General features: G+C 44.4%; 5 non-coding genes across 5 annotated transcripts; all 5 read right to left on the minus strand.

The window, feature by feature from the left end:
- Window positions 1-15,380: 15,380 nt before the first annotated feature.
- LOC146022950 (5S ribosomal RNA) lies at window positions 15,381-15,499 on the minus strand. Its single transcript, XR_014452384.1, has one exon. It is a non-coding gene; the product is annotated as a 5S ribosomal RNA (ribosomal RNA).
- Window positions 15,500-15,843: 344 nt separating this feature from the next.
- On the minus strand, window positions 15,844-15,962 carry LOC146021500 (5S ribosomal RNA). The gene has a single exon (XR_014450983.1). It is a non-coding gene; the product is annotated as a 5S ribosomal RNA (ribosomal RNA).
- A 345-nt stretch (window positions 15,963-16,307) lies between these two features.
- Window positions 16,308-16,426, minus strand: LOC146024123 (5S ribosomal RNA). Its single transcript, XR_014453515.1, has one exon. It is a non-coding gene; the product is annotated as a 5S ribosomal RNA (ribosomal RNA).
- A 346-nt stretch (window positions 16,427-16,772) lies between these two features.
- On the minus strand, window positions 16,773-16,891 carry LOC146022951 (5S ribosomal RNA). The gene has a single exon (XR_014452385.1). It is a non-coding gene; the product is annotated as a 5S ribosomal RNA (ribosomal RNA).
- Window positions 16,892-17,235: 344 nt separating this feature from the next.
- LOC146021511 (5S ribosomal RNA) lies at window positions 17,236-17,354 on the minus strand. The gene has a single exon (XR_014450994.1). It is a non-coding gene; the product is annotated as a 5S ribosomal RNA (ribosomal RNA).
- Between the last annotated feature and the right edge of the window lie 16 nt (window positions 17,355-17,370).

A 17,370-nucleotide genomic window follows, 5' to 3' on the forward strand; every position in this document is an offset into this window, starting at 1 on the left:
GTACTGTGCATTCTCGTTAACTCTTCCACAAATGTCAATTCAGAAATATTTCTTTGTGTTCTTTTATGTACTGCGTTAGCACTTGGTCCTTAGGGGGTTAATCTTCGTGCACGTGACGTGCTGGGCCCATAACCTATTGGCAGAGTGTCTATATATACGTGCTGTGTGGTTGTTAGACGACACACTTTAGAAGATGTAACCAGCTTGAGATTTATTCAAGTGATAAGCTTGCAGAATACAACAGTACTTCAGTAGTTAACTTCAGGTGTAATACAACTGATGCAGGAATCACAGTTTCGGGTGTTACTTATCTGTAGCGTTCAGCTTGTGCAGGGTTAATGGCAATTGACTGGTTTACACTGCGGTATCTCTCCCAGCGACGCTGCTGCCAATAGATGATGAATCTCCCTGTATAAAGGACACGCTTGTAACGGGAGTACAGCGGGGCTTGCTCTTACGCGCTCCGATGCACGTGGAGCTGCAAACAGGCATGGAGGATGTCACACACGCGCTGAGGCACACTATCACGCTATCACTTCCCTACAAGAAAGGAAGTGCTGCCAGCAGGGTCAGGGGTCTCTGCCCTGCTATTCGCTATGTGAGCTGTCACTCAGGGTGACGTCTAGCTACAGTGGCTGCAGGGGACAAGGCAGTCTGTAGGCTGCACACTAACCAGTGTATGGAGACAGACGCAGGGCGCTGCTTTCTAACAATTACAGCAGAATATAAATGTAAGTTTCAAGAATACAGTAGGACAAGATTTCAAAACTGGATAAACAGACCCTGTTTGTTGCATAGGATGTAATAATAATAATAATAATAATAATAATAATGATAATTATATAGCACTTTTCTCCCAATAGGACTCAAAGTGCTTTACCATTGTCTTTACAGCTCAAAATACAAAACAAGCTTAACAGTAGATATCAGTAAAATGCTTGAGTAAATAGGTATGTTTTTAGTCTATTTTTAAAGGATTCTACAGTGGGGGCATCTCGCACTGTGCAAGGAAGAGAGTTCCATAGTGTTGGAGCAACAAAGTTGAAAGCTCGACCCCCAAATGAATTCAGGGAAATTCTGGGTACTGTTAGTAGTCCTTCTTCAACGGATCGTAGTAATCGAGTAGGACAGCAGGGAATCAGAATCTGCTGCACGTACCTTGGGCCTTGAAAGTGAGTAAGCCAATCTTGAATCTATTACAGCAGAATATAAATGCATAGGATGCTATTACAGCAGAATATAAATGTAAGGTTCAAGACAGTGGCGGAACTCTGGGAGGCAATGGAGGCTCCAGCCGCTGGGCGAAAAGCCCTGGCAGGGGTACTTCTGCTCGACTCCATTGTCACATCCAGAGTCGGCAGCCTGTCTGGAAGGTGAGTATCCCTGGGTCCCCCTGAAAACTCACACCCCACCCACGCGGCTCCTTCCACGCCTGATCATTTGTATGAGAGGCGTGGAAGATGAAACATCTCTGCGCCTCTCATTCCAATCGTGTACCGGCGGCAGAGCCAGCGGAGATGGAGAAGATGGAGAAGATGTCGGGATGTTCACCAGAAGACCTGGGTGAGTAGGATTTCCTTCCACAGGTCCCCCATGGATTTTTTCGGATCCAGGACCCCGGACTCTTCAGCCCTGGAGCACCGGACTAGCCCCAGAACCAAGCCACCGGACCCAGGGACCTACCGACGGGCTCAAGGTAGGTAAGTATCAGTATGTGTGGGCTTTGTATGTATTAAAGTTTTATTTTAAATGGGTGTCAGTGTGTTTATTTAACTATTTCTTTTACTGTGGAAATACAAGTGCCAGCGGGCCCTTTAATGCCCCGCATGCTGTGACTTGTGGTTCTCCAAGTCCCAGCATGCGGGGGAGGCTTGCTGGGACTCATAGTTCCACGGTATAAGATAATAGTTTTTCATATATTTTTTTACACCATTTACCAGCTCGATGCCCACCGCCCAGGAGAATCAAGGACGGCCCTGGGCTTCAGCATGGGCAGGTAAGTTCTGGAGGGGGGGAACCCTTCTTTGGGGGGGTCCCCACTCCCCAGGACCCCTGCCCCTGCTGACCGGTCAGGGGGATGAATGCTTTGTCCGGGGGGACTTGTACTGTGGCATTACCCTGCTGGCTGGTTGGGCCCGGTGCTGGTTCTTGAAATACGGGGGACCCCTAGTCATTTTGTCCCCCATATTTTGGGAACCAGGACCGGCCCTTGAGCCTGGTGCTGGTTTTATAAAATCAAGGGGAACCCTATTTGTTTTGCCCCGTGATTTTATGAAACCAGGACCGGCTCTTTGAGCCCGGGGCTGGTTATGCTCAGGAGGGGGGACCTCACGCCATTATTTTTTTTCGTTTTTTTTTTTTACCAGAAATCGCAAGTTCTATTAAATGTCACCCCAGGACTTAAAAGTCTGCAGATGCCTGGAAGTTGGAACTGGGACTTAACAGATTTTCCGTACAGATTTTCTGTCTGATCTATATGTGGGAACAAAAACCTGGAAATGTATGGGAGCAACTGACAATCAAAAAATTTATCCCAAACACTTGAAAACAGTGATCAGTCAGAAAAATTGATTAAATAATTCTGATATAACAAATTTATCAAAGCATATTTTTTTTTCTGTTTTCCAGCATTTGGGTGGAAATTTTGGATTGTCGTATGCTCCCATACATTTCCAGGTTTTTGTTCCCACCAGATAGATCAGACAGAAAATCTGTACGTGTGTACGCACCTTTAGACAGTGAGCTTTGAAGCTGGAGTAATCAACAAATTTAAAATTGAAACAAAGATTGGGACCAGGTATAACATGAACTAGAACCTCAAGGACAAGAACCTACAGCAGGCATTCCCAACCACGGTCCTAAAGGCACACCAACAGTGCAGGTTTCCTTCTGGGGGAAGGTTTGAAAGAATAAGTGAAAGAATAAACAATTAAATAATAAAATAAAATACATAAACAAACAAAAACTGGTGATGAATGTTTACAATCCTTTTATACCCCTTTCACATCGCACTTTTAAAACGGTAAATTGCCGTTTTTTTCCCTTTTTAAAACGTTTAAGCCTGCACTGTGAATGCACCACAGCCGATTTACCGTTTAAAGTTAACTGGCATTTCGAACCGTGTAAAAAGCAGAGTCCTACACGGTTCCTTGCCGTTTTTTGTGCAATGTGAATGTGTACAATGCTATGCATTCACAGTGCAGGCTTAAACGTTTTAAAAAGGGAAAAAAAACCCGGCAATTTACCGTTTTAAAAGTGCGATGTGAAAGGGGTATAAACCGGTATTTAAAACGGTAATCTGCGGCAATGTTAAGGCTCTGACCCGTTTTAATTACCGTTTTAAATACCGGTTTTTAAAACGTGTCGGCGATGTGAAAGTGGTATTAGAGTCCCGGAATGTTTGTAACCAATTGCTGTCTTGCCCTTTCTAAATGTACCAGGAGTCTGTTCGGCAGCTACTTCAAGGAGGCAGCTAGGTGGCAATTGCCGGTGCGCGGCTTCAGCATATGCGGCTTGGCAGGAGTCTGTTTGATGACGTCCCCCTCCTTTCATCTGTATGGTGCGGCAGGGTGCAGTCTTTTGGGCTCAAGAACCCCAGTCACTTGCGGTGCTCGTTGATGCCAGTCTCACCAGGGCCATTGCCAGAGGATGAAAGTGAGATTGGTGAGGTGGTAAGTACTGTACATTACATTGGCTTATTCATATTTGTTTTGTTTAAACAATGACATGTTGTACAAGAAGTATAGAATGTGTGCTATTGTAAGTGGGCGCTGACAACTTTGATATGTTGATTCCATGCCTTTTTTTGTGCTTTTTTGCTGTATGTAGTGTTTTATTTAACACTTGTTTTTTGTGTTATATTTAAGGTCACTGTTTTGGATGCAGACACTGACCAGCTCATCACGCAACATACAGAAGAGAAGCAGAAAGTTGTGGTGGAAAGCACACTTTGTCACATCCTAAGAGGGCCCTCACCACTGTCAAGTCTAGGACTTCTTCCAGTTCAGGACCAAACTGTGCAGAACAGTTTTTGAAAAGTGCAGAGGAGGTTCTGTAAAAGCCACCAAATTAATTTACGTTTTTTAGGACACATGTAGCTAAGGAATTGGTGGCAATGGCACCAGGCCAGCGCCTCCATTTCAAGCAGATTGTATACGATGTGATAATATGGGGGCAGAGTGTCGAATTGAGGCAAGAAATTTTCATATGCTGTACAATCCAAACCCTCCCCCTACCCAATAAACTGCTCACACATCATACCCACCAAAAAGTTTTCCACCTCAAACAACATCACCCTTGTATTGTGGCCCAAGTGCTACTTCATCACAGACCCAATATTAAACTTCCACACACAGGTCACTCTCCTGGGTGAGCCTGATCTTTACAAATTATGTTTTTTCTCACAGATGCTGAGAACTTCAGTATTTTGCATAGCACTGTTCATCAAAAGTTCTAGGAGTGGCTTATTTTATGGCTTTGTTTTTATGATGAGGTGACACTCATTGGTTCATTCTTGCTCGAAGAATCCAGATCCATTTTGTCTGGTTTGCAGTTTGACATTATTGAAAGTTCATTAAAAATTGTTACCAGCAAAACCAGTTTTTTTTTTTTTTTTTTATATATATACATTGCATTAGAGATGAGCATTTCCGGATTGGCCAGATCCAGATTCCCCCGAATGGCAGGGATCTGAGCCCAGATCTGAGTGCCATTCGGGGATTCCCACCAGCCCTCCTGAGTGCAAACACAGTCAAAATGTCATCATCTCACTTTGGATTCTCGCGAGATCCAAAGTCAATATAAGTCCCCCACTCCCGCTGCTATCTTCACTCCAGCATTGCAGAGCATTGAGGGAGGGTGTGCTGTGTGGCCTTTCAGAAGCTGGCGTGGGTGGTGTAGGGTGGGTGACCTAGTCACAATGGTGGTGTCCTCCTGTGTTGTCCAGTGCAGTCCAGTCCTGTGATCCTGTGCTGGTGTCCTATGCAGCTATAGTCCATGCAGTGGTGCTGTGTTACTGTTAAGTCCAGTGTTACTGCCGCTAAGACCAGTTTTACTGCCGTTAAGTCCAGTGGGACAGCCGTATAAGTCCAGTACTGCTGTTAAGTTTATTGTTACTGCCATTAATTCCAGTACTACCATTAAATCCAGTGGGACAGCTGTATTAGTCCAATGGGACAGCTGTATAAGTCCAGTGGTACTGCTGTTAAGTCCAGTACTTCCATTAGGTCCAGTGTAACTGCCATTAAGTTCAGTACTGCCATTATGTCCAGTACTGCCTTTAAGTCCAGTACTGCCATTAGGTCCAGTCCTGCCGTTAAGCCCAGTATTACTGCCTTTAAGTCCCGTACTGCCGTTAAGTCCATTGAGACAGCGTATAAGCCCAGTGGTACTGCCGTTAAGTCCAGTGGTACTGCTGTTAAGTCCCGTGGGACAGCAATATAAGTCGAATGGTACTGCTGTTAAGTCCAGTACTGCCGTTAAGTCCAGTGTTACTGCCGTTAAGTCCACTGGGACAGCCTTATAAGTCCAGTGGGACAGCTTTGTAAGTCCAGTACTGCCATTAAGTCCAGTGTTACTGCCGTTAAGTCCACTGGGACAGCCTTATAAGTCCAGTGGGACAGCTTTGTAAGTCCAGTACTGCCATTAAGTCCAGTGTTACTGCTGTATAAGTCCAGTGGTACTGCCGTTAAGTCCAGTACTGCCATTAAGTTCAGTGGGACAGCCTTATGAGTCCACTGGGACAGCCTTATGAATCAAGTACTGCCGTTAAGTCCAGAATTGCTGTTAAGTCCAGTGGGACAGCCGTATAAGTCCAGTGGGACAGCCGTATAAGTCTAGTACTGCTGTTTAGTCCAGTGTTACAGCCGTATAAGTCCAGTGGTACTGCCGTTAAGTCCAGTACTGCCATATAGTGTAAGTCCAGTGGGACAGCTATATAATTTCAATAGTACTGGGACAGTCCACTGGGACAACCATATAAGTCAAGTGGGAGAGCTGTATAACTCCAATGGTACTGCCCTTAAGTCCAGTACAGCTGTATTAGTCCAGTGGGACAGCTGTATAAGTCCAAGTCCAGTGATACAGCCATATAAGACTGTGGGGGAAATTTATAAAGATGAATTTGTTTTAAAAAAAAAATCGTATTTTCATAGTAAAATACGATTTTTTTGGGGGCGTATTTGTATTTTTGGCAATTACTAGTATACTTTACTTTACTAGTATTGATGGGACATTCGTATTTGTACAAATACGAATGAATACACCATTGATAGAATATGACAGGAATCACCATTGAAAAGAATGGTGATTCCTAATTTACTAAGCGGGCGTATTAAAAATGCGGCCGCTAATTAGCGTAAAACGGCCGCGAATTGCAGGCAAATACGCCAGGAAAATACACTTTATTTTCCTGTCGTATTTGGCAGAAGCCTGCACGGATCTGTGTAAAAAAATAGAAAAAATGGCGTGGGGTCCCCCCCACGGCCGTAACCAGCACCAGGCTGAAAGAACCGGGGCTGGTAATAAAAAATCAGGAAACCGGACAAATAGGGGTTCCCCGGTTTTCTAAAACCAGCCCCAGGCTCCAGGATCAGCAGACCCCCCCCCCAGGATCACCAGGATCACCGGACCCAGGGCTACCTACGGGCTCAAGAAAGGTAAGTATCAGTATGTGTGGGCTTTGGATGTAATAAAGTTTTATTTTTAATGTGTGTCCAGTGGCCTAGATAGTGTAAGGCAGCCACCGCTGCTGCTTGGGGGAGCGTGGGCTGCGTGGGCACTGGGTCCAGGCGCACTGACTGAGTCTGACATGCTGCTGTCCTCAGCAGCAGTGCCAACAGCACGTTCCCTAAACACCCGGCTCCTAAACACCCTGGTGGTGGTCAGACTTCAGAGGGGAGCTGCGGCAAGGACCAAAAAGGGGCGGGCTAAAGGCCAGAGTGGGCAGAGCTACATATTCAAAGGGGGTGGGGCTATAAGAGAGCAAGAGTCAAGACTGACTGGTGGAAAAAGAAACAGAAGAGAATGAGCTGCCACCAGCCTGAACTAGGTGAGTAACATGTGAGTATACTGCAACTGATGTGAGCATATGTACAAGAAGCACTATTACTGTCAACAACTGGTGTGGGCATATGTACAGGCAGCGCTACGAGTGTCGACAACTGGTGTGGGCATATTTACAGTCAGCGATACTACTGTCGGCAACTAGTGTGGGCATATGTATAGGCAGCGCTACTGCTGTCGGCAACTGGTGTGGGCATACGTATAGGCAGTGCTACTTCTGTCGGCAACTGGTGTGGGCATTACGTTTATGCACCACTACTACTGTTTATAGAACATCGTGCTTGCTAACTCTCCATCTTCTGTCTGTACTGTCGGCAACTAGTGTGGGCACATGTATAGGCAACTCTACTACTGTCGGCAACTGGTGCTGGCATTATGTATATGCAGCGCTACTACTGTCGGCAACTGATGTGGGCATATGTATAGGCAGTGCTACTGTACTTCTGTCGGAAACTGGTGTGGGCGTTACATTTATGCACCACTACTACTGTTTATAGAACATCGTGCTTGCTAACTCTCCATCTTCTGTCTGTATGATTGTAACATCCAAATAGTGGACTGTTTTGAAGCTGCATTCATAAGTCAGCTTAATTGGACATTGGTGACAATCAATCTTCAAAGGCTGCTTGTGGCCCTGTCCATAGGAGAAAAACATTGTCTATATAGCGGGTAGTCCTGCTATCTGTGACGCGATCTGATCATCAGTGAAAAAGAAGTCTTGCTCAATTTCAAACATGTAGATGTTAGCAAAGCTCGTGGCTACGCAAGACCCCATTGCGCACCCTGAGCGTTGCACATACATGTTTCCATTAAATAAAAAATAGTTGACAGAGTCAATTCAAGCAATTGTACAAAAAACTTTACATCCGGGCCTTTGTATTGCAAATTGTCCGACAAAAATCGGCGCGTCGTCTGGACACCCGCTGCCTGCGGGATACTGGTGTACAGGCTAGACACATCAATTGAGCACATCAGTGCCTTTTCTTTAGTGGTTGGCGGGGTCTGCGGTGCTATAGTTAAGCCGCTGCATTCAGTGTATTTTCGCCTGCCTGACCCTCCTTCTCTGTATGGCCCCTTGTGTAAGCCAGAGGATGGAGGGGCCAAGCAGGCACCACAAGGAGAGGAGACAGAAGCCTAAGCTCCCCACTCCCTCCATTGCTGCTGAGTCTGCTCTGCATGCTGCTGCCTCCCCCCTCCCTCCTCCTCCCTCCTGCCATACTGTTGTCAGTGTGATCGTAGCAGGGGAGGAGATTGCGACCGAGGATGAAGTGGAGCCCGGGCTGGGGTTGGACACACACTTACAAGAAGATGCCGAACCATGGCTGCCGACACCCGCTCACTGCTGAACACACACACATGGTAATGCACACTCACTGAAGGCCCCAACTCTACAGTCCCACGCAGTGTGTCCCGCATCTAATACTGCCTGCTTCTGGCTGGAGGCTGCAGGCCACTTAAAGTGACATTGCGGGCCGCAATTGGTTTGCGGGCCGGACTTTGGACATGTCTGCTGTTACGATACCCGCCTGGGCGCAGGGAGATACTGCTGGATACTCGAGTCTGGAGTTCAGGTGTGAGCCCGTAGCCGGGACCACCAATTAGGACGGCCACAGCGAATCCTACTCTAACTCTATTGAGTCCCCCAGCAGATGGCAAACCCCTGCAGAGCTAGGCTTCACCTGTGGCTGCCGCGTCCGAAGGAGCGAGTTATGCCCGCTCCAACCCCGATGCAGCTAGGTCTTAGGTATAGACAAGGGGTGAGCGATCAACAAGGGGTAGCTCAAGAGGACCGTCTAACTACTGGGCCTAGCTGGGAAATGACCCCTGACTGCCGGCACCAGGCCAAAGACGGGATTGCGACCTAGTCGCAGACACCAAAGACGGAGGGGAATCTCCACACAGAGACAAAACATACACTGTGACTCCCCAAAGCAGGGACCGGGATGGAAGAGGTAATCCCTGCCTAGATGGAACCATAGGCGTGCGCAGCACATTTTATTAGGGGGTGCACTGTCTAAGCGGTGTGTCTAGCACCACCTATTGGGCATGTCTAACACCGCCATTGGGTCTGTCTAACACCGCTAATCAGGCGTGCAATCACTACAATATAAAACGTCTCTCAGCCACAACAAAATCTCCTGCCTATTTCAGTTTTAATCTTCTAATTACTCTGTGTAACAGTATGTGCAAATAAAGTCAAAATCATATCTGGATGACACAGGTATTTAGTGATATGACAATGGTGTAATACAATTAATAATGCAAAACACACATAATTGATTGATGGGCGCTTATTTTAATGGAATACAGGTCTAAAAAGCAAAAGTCTTTGGTAAAAGGTATTGCTGGTATTATTAGCAGCAATAAGTGTGGGGGTGGGGGCACAGCATTAGGGGGTGCCTGTGCACCCCTAACACTCAATGTGCGCACGCCTTAGGATGGAACTAATGGAGGCAGGCTGAGGGGAGATCTGAAGGGAACTGAAAATAAATAACAAGACAAGGGGAACAGAAGGCCCACGGAGAGGCAAAGCCTCGGAGGGCTACTGAGCACAAGGAAAGAATGACCAGGCTCCACTGGAGCACTTACGTAACCCACAAGAAAGATGGAGAATGTGGATCCGTTGCAGGAACAGAGACATGACGGCCAAGGCAGAGACACTTGATCTGGAGGCAGAGGAACCAGTACAGAATGCACGGAAGATTCCAGGACAGAACACACGCTGAGCAATGCCGCAGGGGACCGGGTACATAAGCTATAAGCTATAACCGGCGTCTGTGCCCAGCAGACGCCGGCTATTTATTTGAAAATCGCGCCGCTTATATGACATCAGGCGCACGCATTCCCGGCCGCCGGGCGGAAGTTCGGGGACGTTGCCCGGCAACGTCCCTAGCCGCCTCCCTCTGCACTGCATCCGCCGTCCGTCCGGGTGCTGGGGATCCCGGACGGCGGCATGTAACATCTGCCTTACTGTGTCGGTTATCCATTGTTCCATTACTGCCTTATTCAAAATCTCATCCAGTTCCCTTTTGTAAACTGAAATAGGGTCACTATCAAATTTGGTATATATTTGGTAATCTGCTAATTGTCGGTCAATCTCAGCAATGTAAGTGTGGAAATCTTGCACCACTATACCGCCACCCTTGTCGGATGGATGGATCACTATATCCTTGTAATCCCCAATGTTTCGAGTGCTTAACGTTGTGACATGGTTAAACTATTCGGCGTTGCTTGAGAGTATTGAGTGCTGTTATAAATCGCCCGATCCATGAACTCAGTGAAGCACTTGATGTTTTTATTCCCAGAGCTTGGGGTAAAAGTTGATTTTTTACGGACTGCTGGTCTCTGTGAATCCTATGTCCTTAAGGAATCTCCAAAATGTTCACAGAGTTTAAGGAGACGGTCAAATTTGAATAGATCAACTTTGTCCTGAAATTGGTTGGCATGATGTGTTGGGACAAAGGACAAAACCTGCATTGAGGATGGCTTTGCATAGCTCTGCGCTATGCAACGCCATCCTCCCCCCTCCGTCGGCGCCGGGCAGGGGAAAGCCGTTCAGTGTGTATGCACTGAGCACTTTTCCCATTGACATCATCGCTGTCCATACACGCTGAGCATAGTCGTCTAGTGTGTATGGACCTTAAGTTTCCCTTGATCTGCTCAAGCCACTTTGTGGTTTATCAAATCAAATGCCCGTGTGGTATGCTCTATATCGGCAAGAGCACACGACAAATCAAAGAGAGACTGGTAATGCATAGGTCCCACATCAAAGCTGCCCTGGAAGGGAAAGCGGCCGACCAACCGGCAGCCCGCCATTGGAGAGATGCCCACCACAGCATCACCAATATAAAAATGAAGATGATTGATCATGTGCATGCCAGTAATAGAGGAAGCAACAGAGGTAGAACTTTACTGCAGAGAGAATCATACTGGATCCACACTTTACAAACCTTGAATTCCAAGGGACTGAAAGAAATGCTTTCGTACACCGCATTTCTATAATTGGTTTCCATCATCTGTGCATATGACTGACCGACTATCGGTCATCATGACTGAACATCATTATCATACTCTTTGGGTTTTCCCAGAGCATCAGCTAATTTTTTATGGCTGGTACACATTTAGCATTATATAACTGATTGTTGCGTTTGAACATGTTGCTTTTGCTCTGACGGCAGTAGGGGCGTTCTTGTTGTTGTCAACCTTGCCTTTAGCATCACCCTTATGATACGGACAGGATCCATGCTTTTTATGCATTGTAACTTTGCTTAGGTTGCCCTTGGCAATAGCCACATGCATTGCATCACTCCCATGTTTTGCTCTCCTCCCTCCGTGTTTTATTTTATTTCAGTGTTCTCTGTTGCTGCATGTTCTTTTCGATTTTTATGTTATGTACACATTTATTCACAGTGGTTCACTGGTTATTGAGATGATATTACTCCTAATGGGTGTCCACCAGTCAACGCTGCAAGTCAGAAGCTTTCAACACATTGATTCCCCTGCCGGGCAGCACGTACTGTGTCCAGAGAACACAGCATTCGGCTCCATGGTAACCAGCAGCCTCGGTGGAGCCGTGCCCCAGGGAGGTTCCGGGTCGTCTCTGCAGTCGCATCCTGATGACGTCACCGGACCCCGAACGGAGGTGAGGCTAGGTGATGGGTGTACTAAACTGTAAGTTTTGGACACTGTATATATATATATATATATATATATATATATATATATATATATATATATATATATATGTGTGTTTTGTACTTTGATCTCAGGTCTTGATAAAAGGGCCCTGAAAAGTTGGCTTAAGACGCTTGTGTTGCTTTGTTTTTTTGAGTGACATCCACTGCCGGATATATATATATATATATCTATATATATATATATATATATATATAGATATATATATATATATATCCAGTATGCAGCGCTACTACTGTTGGTAACTGTGGGCATGATTTAGGCATATGCAGGAGTACTCGGGGAATAGGGTGGAGCATAATATGTGTCGTAATATCATATGGGCATTATGGTGTAAGGGGCATTACGGTGCGTGGTATAATGTGTAATGGGCATTACAATGTGCTGCCTATTGTGTAAGGGGCATCATGATGTATGGCATAATACATAATGGGCATTACTGTGAGTGGTATAATGTGTTATGGGCATTACGGTGTTATTAGTACTTTTATATGGCACGACTTCGGCGCACACTCTCCCTGTTTTGACTATGGTGGTGGGGCAGTCACCTGGTACAGGGTACCAAAATGGGTAGCTACACCACTGGATCTGTTGGGCTGCTGTGTGATGCACAGACCCGGCTCTTTCAGCCTGGTGCTGGTTACGGCCATGGGGGGAGAACCTGACTTATCCGTGCAGGCTGACGCCAAATACGCCTGGAAAATTAAGTGTATTTCCAGGTGTATTTGGCCAGCAATTAGTGGGCGTATCCTGCTAATTGCCAATAATTACCTTTTGAATTCCTATTCGTATTCTGTGGTGTATACATTCGTATTTGTAAATACAAATACAAAATATGCCATAAATATGAATACGAATATGCATATTTTTGGCATAGTAAATGCCAAAAAATATGAATACGCCTAAAAAAATTCATATTTTACTATGAAAATACGATTTTTTGGGGGGGAGTATTTATCTTAGTAAATTTCCCCCAATATGTCTAGTCTAAAACTTAGAACAATAAATGTAGGAGGTGTCAATACTCCAGCTAAAAGGAAAAAAATGTTGGAATATTTAAATAAAATGAAGGTAGACTTGATACTAATACAGGAGACTCATCTCATCCCTTCTGATTGAGTTGAATACATAACAATGGAAAGTATTGGCATCGGCAACTTTCAATTCTAAGGCCAGAGGTGTCTAATATTAGCTAAGACAATCTTAGATATAAAGGTGCATAAGGTAGAAGAGGATGATCATGAAAGATATGAAATAATGGAAGCAACCATTAAGGGGAGTAAATATGTCCCGTGCAACAAGTATGCTCCAAACTCTAAAGCAAGGGAATTTTTCATGCCCCTGATTAATAAACTCCATGCATTTTCTACAGCAGAGATGATTGTAGGGGGATTTGAATTTAGTAGCCTCTAACATGCTAGATAGGAATATCCCTATCGCAAAGGGGACTCAGAAAACAAACTCGTTATTTATAGAATTAATACAACAGCTACAATTAGTGGAGGTATGAAGAGCTTATTTCCCTATGAAAAGGGAGTATACGTGCCTATCGGCAGCACATGGAATGATGTCCGGAATTGATTGTATATTGGCTTCAACAAGTTTGTTTTCTAGAGTAATAGATTCTAATATCGTACCAGTATGTATATCTGATCATGCACTTAGCTGGATGGAGATAGCTGTTACTATGGATAAGGGCCTAATACGCCAGTGGCGATTCCCTTCACATTTTACCAATCTGCCACCATTCCGTAACATGGTAGAGGATACATGGTTAGATTATTTACTAGGAAATGGAGCATTGGAAGGAAGCAATCCCATGTTATTGTGGCAAGCATTTAAACCCGTGATTAGGGGAAATACAGATGTAGCTGCTGTCATCCCACCAGCCGCCAGAAGGGGACGCGTGTGCACGAGACGCATGTGCATCCCATTACAATGGGGCTCCCCCTGGGTCCCTGCCGCCTCGCCGCTGGTCCCCGCCACGTTCCCCCACCTCTCTGCTCCCCCTCCATAACCCTGCCCATCTCCCTGAAGTGGATACGGGCAGGGTTCCTGTCCCCCCATCGATGGGAAACTGGGACGCACGTCTCAGTCCGATGTAGTGCTGCTCGTCAGTGGGGGTGGTCCGGCAAGCCCCGGTGCTGGATGAGCGGCACTACATCTGTATTATTTCCTACTGTAAACTTAGGGAAAAAACATTAGGATTTGTATACTGTATCTGGAGGCGCAAGATGCCCTGACAGAAACATTTCAAATATTCAATCAATTTCCTTCTCCCCAAAATAAGAATGAGTATTTAGAGAAAAAAAACACATTGTTGATAACATTCTCTTCTCATTGGAGGCCAAAAACTCTTTTTTCAGAGATGCGGCAGTACATAGATATGGAAATAAACCAGGAAAATTGTTATCAAATTTATTTAAGGGCCACTTTCAACCGTCTACTATTCAATCTATAAGAATGCTTATTACATCTATAAGGAGCTATAAGGAGCTTATTAGACAGGCCTCTGGGATAACTCAAGTATTTAGAGACTTTTACTCCCAAATGTATTCAGCTCCATCTATAAATATTAAAAAACAGGATGAATTTTGGTCTAAAATAAAAACTCCTCAGATCTCCCAGGTACAAGCGGAGTCTTTGTCCCTCCCAATAACAGTAGAAGAGGTGTTAAAAACCATCACTTCCTTAAAAATTGGAAAATCTCCAGGACCTGATGGATTATCCAATGAATTTTATAAAATCTTGGCACAGAAAATGAGTCGCTTGTTAGTTAAAATCTATAATAAGATCATGTTAGACACGCCATTACCATTGTACTTTAACTCAGCTACTTTAAAGATATTGCCAAAATTGTGTAGAGACTTAGAACAACCAAATTCATATAGACCAATATCTCTCCTAAACTCTGATTATAAAATAATGACAAAAATATTATCCAATAGACTAAAATTAGTCATGGCTTCAATTATTCACCCAGATCAGTCAGGATTTATATGGGGTAATCAATCAGTGGTTATCATTAGAAAAGGGAGCACGGTCATGGATTGGAATAAACACCATCCAACGGATAAACCCAATGTAGTCATATCATTAGACACTGAAAAAGCGTTCGATATGGTGAGCTGGGAACACTTGTTTGAGGCAATGGAAAGGTTTGGGCTACCGGATAGGTTTAACAATTGGATTAAACATCTATATACAAAACCAATGACACAAGTACCGGAAAATGGCTTTCTTTCACAGCCCTTCTACATCCAGAGAGGGACAAGACAGGGGTGCTCTCTGTCACCACTATTATTTGCTCTTGAGTTAGAGCCCCTAGCCATAGCCCTGAGAACATCAACAGTATACAAAGGGATAATGGTTGGGTAGATGGAGGCAAAACTGGAACTATATGCCGAAGATATACTTATACTTGCATCGAATCTGATTGATAGACGACTTTGCATCCTTATTAGGGTATAAGGTTAATTATACTAAGCCAGAAAATCATGGTCCTGTCCGGTGACCCTGAACCTCTGTTTGACCTCTTCCAAATGTCTGTACTGGCAATAAAAAGAAAAAGTTTCCAATTTAAATAGCTAGAGAATAAAAACAATTTGCCAGTAATGTGAAAAAACCTACAGCACCAGGTGTTCCCATGTGGTCTCCCACCCAAGTACTAACCAGGCCCATCACTGCTTAGCTTCCAAGATCAGACGAGATTGGGCCTATCCAATGTGGTATGGCTGTAGGTGAGATACATGCTCTTTTTTGCCCTCTTCTCTTCTATCACCAGGTAAGCTAATAAAAAAGCTTCCTAACTGTTTTTGCTTACTGAAAAAAATCATGTGTTGGTAATGTAAAAAGACCTACAGGACATGATATTAGCAGGGGATCTTAAATTAAACTACTAAAGAGGCTCAACACTGTTTAGCTGCCAAAAGCAGTTGGAATTGGGCCTAAACAGTGTGGTAAGTCTTTAGGTGATGGCTATTGTGTCTGTTTGACCTCTTACAAATGTCTCTACAGGCAATAAAAAGAAAAAGTTTCCAATTTAAATAGCTAGAGAATAAAAACAATTTGCCAGTAATGTGAAAAAACCTACAGCACCTGGTGTTCCCATGTGGTCTCCCACCCAAGTACTAACCAGGCCCAACACTGCTTAGCTTCCAAGATCAGATGAGATTGGGCATATCCAATGTGGTATGGCTGTAGGTGAGATACAGGCCCTTTTTTGCCCTCTTCTACTTCTATCACCAGGTAAGCTAATAAAAAAGTTTCGTAACTGTTTTTGCTTACTGAAAAAAATCATGTGTTGGCAATGTAAAAAGACCTACAGGACATGATATTAGCAGGGGATCTTAAATTAAACTACTAAAGAGGCTCAACACTGTTTAGCTGCCAAAAGCAGTTGGAATTGGGCCTAAACAGTGTGGTAAGTCTTTAGGTGATGGCTATTGTGTATGTTTGACCTCTTCTAAATGTCTGTGCTGGCAATAAAAAGAAAAAGTTTCCAATTTAAATAGATAGAGAATAAAAACAATTTGCCAGTAATGTGAAAAAACCTACAGCAACTGGTGTTCCCATGTGGTCTCCCACCCAAGTACTAACCAGGCCCAACACTGCTTAGCTTCCAAGATCAGACGAGATTGGGCCTATCCAATGTGGTATGGCTGTAGGTGAGATACATGCACTTTTTTGCCCTCTTCTACTTCTATCACCAGGTAAGCTAATAAAAAAGTTTCCTAACTGTTTTGGCTTAATGAAAAAAATCATGTTTTGGTAATGTAAAAAGACCTACAGGACATGATATTAGCAGGGGATCTTAAATGAAACTACTAAAGAGGCTCATACACTGTTTAGCTGCCAAAAGCAGTTGGAATTGGGCCTAAACAGTGTGGTAAGTCTTTAGGTGATGGCTATTGTGTCTGTTTGACCTCTTCCAAATGTCTGTACTGGCAATAAAAAGAAAAAGTTTCCAATTTAAATAGCTAGAGAATAAAAACAATTTGCCAGTAATGTGAAAAAACCTACAGCACCAGGTGTTCCCATGTGGTCTCCCACCCAAGTACTAACCAGGCCCATCACTGCTTAGCTTCCAAGATCAGACGAGATTGGGCCTATCCAATGTGGTATGGCTGTAGGTGAGATACATTCTCTTTTTTGCCCTCTTCTCTTCTATCACCAGGTAAGCTAATAAAAAAGCTTCCTAACTGTTTTTGCTTACTGAAAAAAATCATGTGTTGGTAATGTAAAAAGACCTACAGGACATGATATTAGCAGGGGATCTTAAATTAAACTACTAAAGAGGCTCAACACTGTTTAGCTGCCAAAAGCAGTTGGAATTGGGCCTAAACAGTGTGGTAAGTCTTTAGGTGATGGCTATTGTGTCTGTTTGACCTCTTACAAATGTCTCTACAGGCAATAAAAAGAAAAAGTTTCCAATTTAAATAGCTAGAGAATAAAAACAATTTGCCAGTAATGTGAAAAAACCTACAGCACCTGGTGTTCCCATGTGGTCTCCCACCCAAGTACTAACCAGGCCCAACACTGCTTAGCTTCCAAGATCAGATGAGATTGGGCATATCCAATGTGGTATGGCTGTAGGTGAGATACAGGCCCTTT

This window comes from Crinia signifera, chromosome 7 (genome assembly GCF_055691185.1).
Source record: "Crinia signifera chromosome 7, ASM5569118v1, whole genome shotgun sequence".
NCBI classification, from domain to species: domain Eukaryota; kingdom Metazoa; phylum Chordata; class Amphibia; order Anura; family Myobatrachidae; genus Crinia; species Crinia signifera.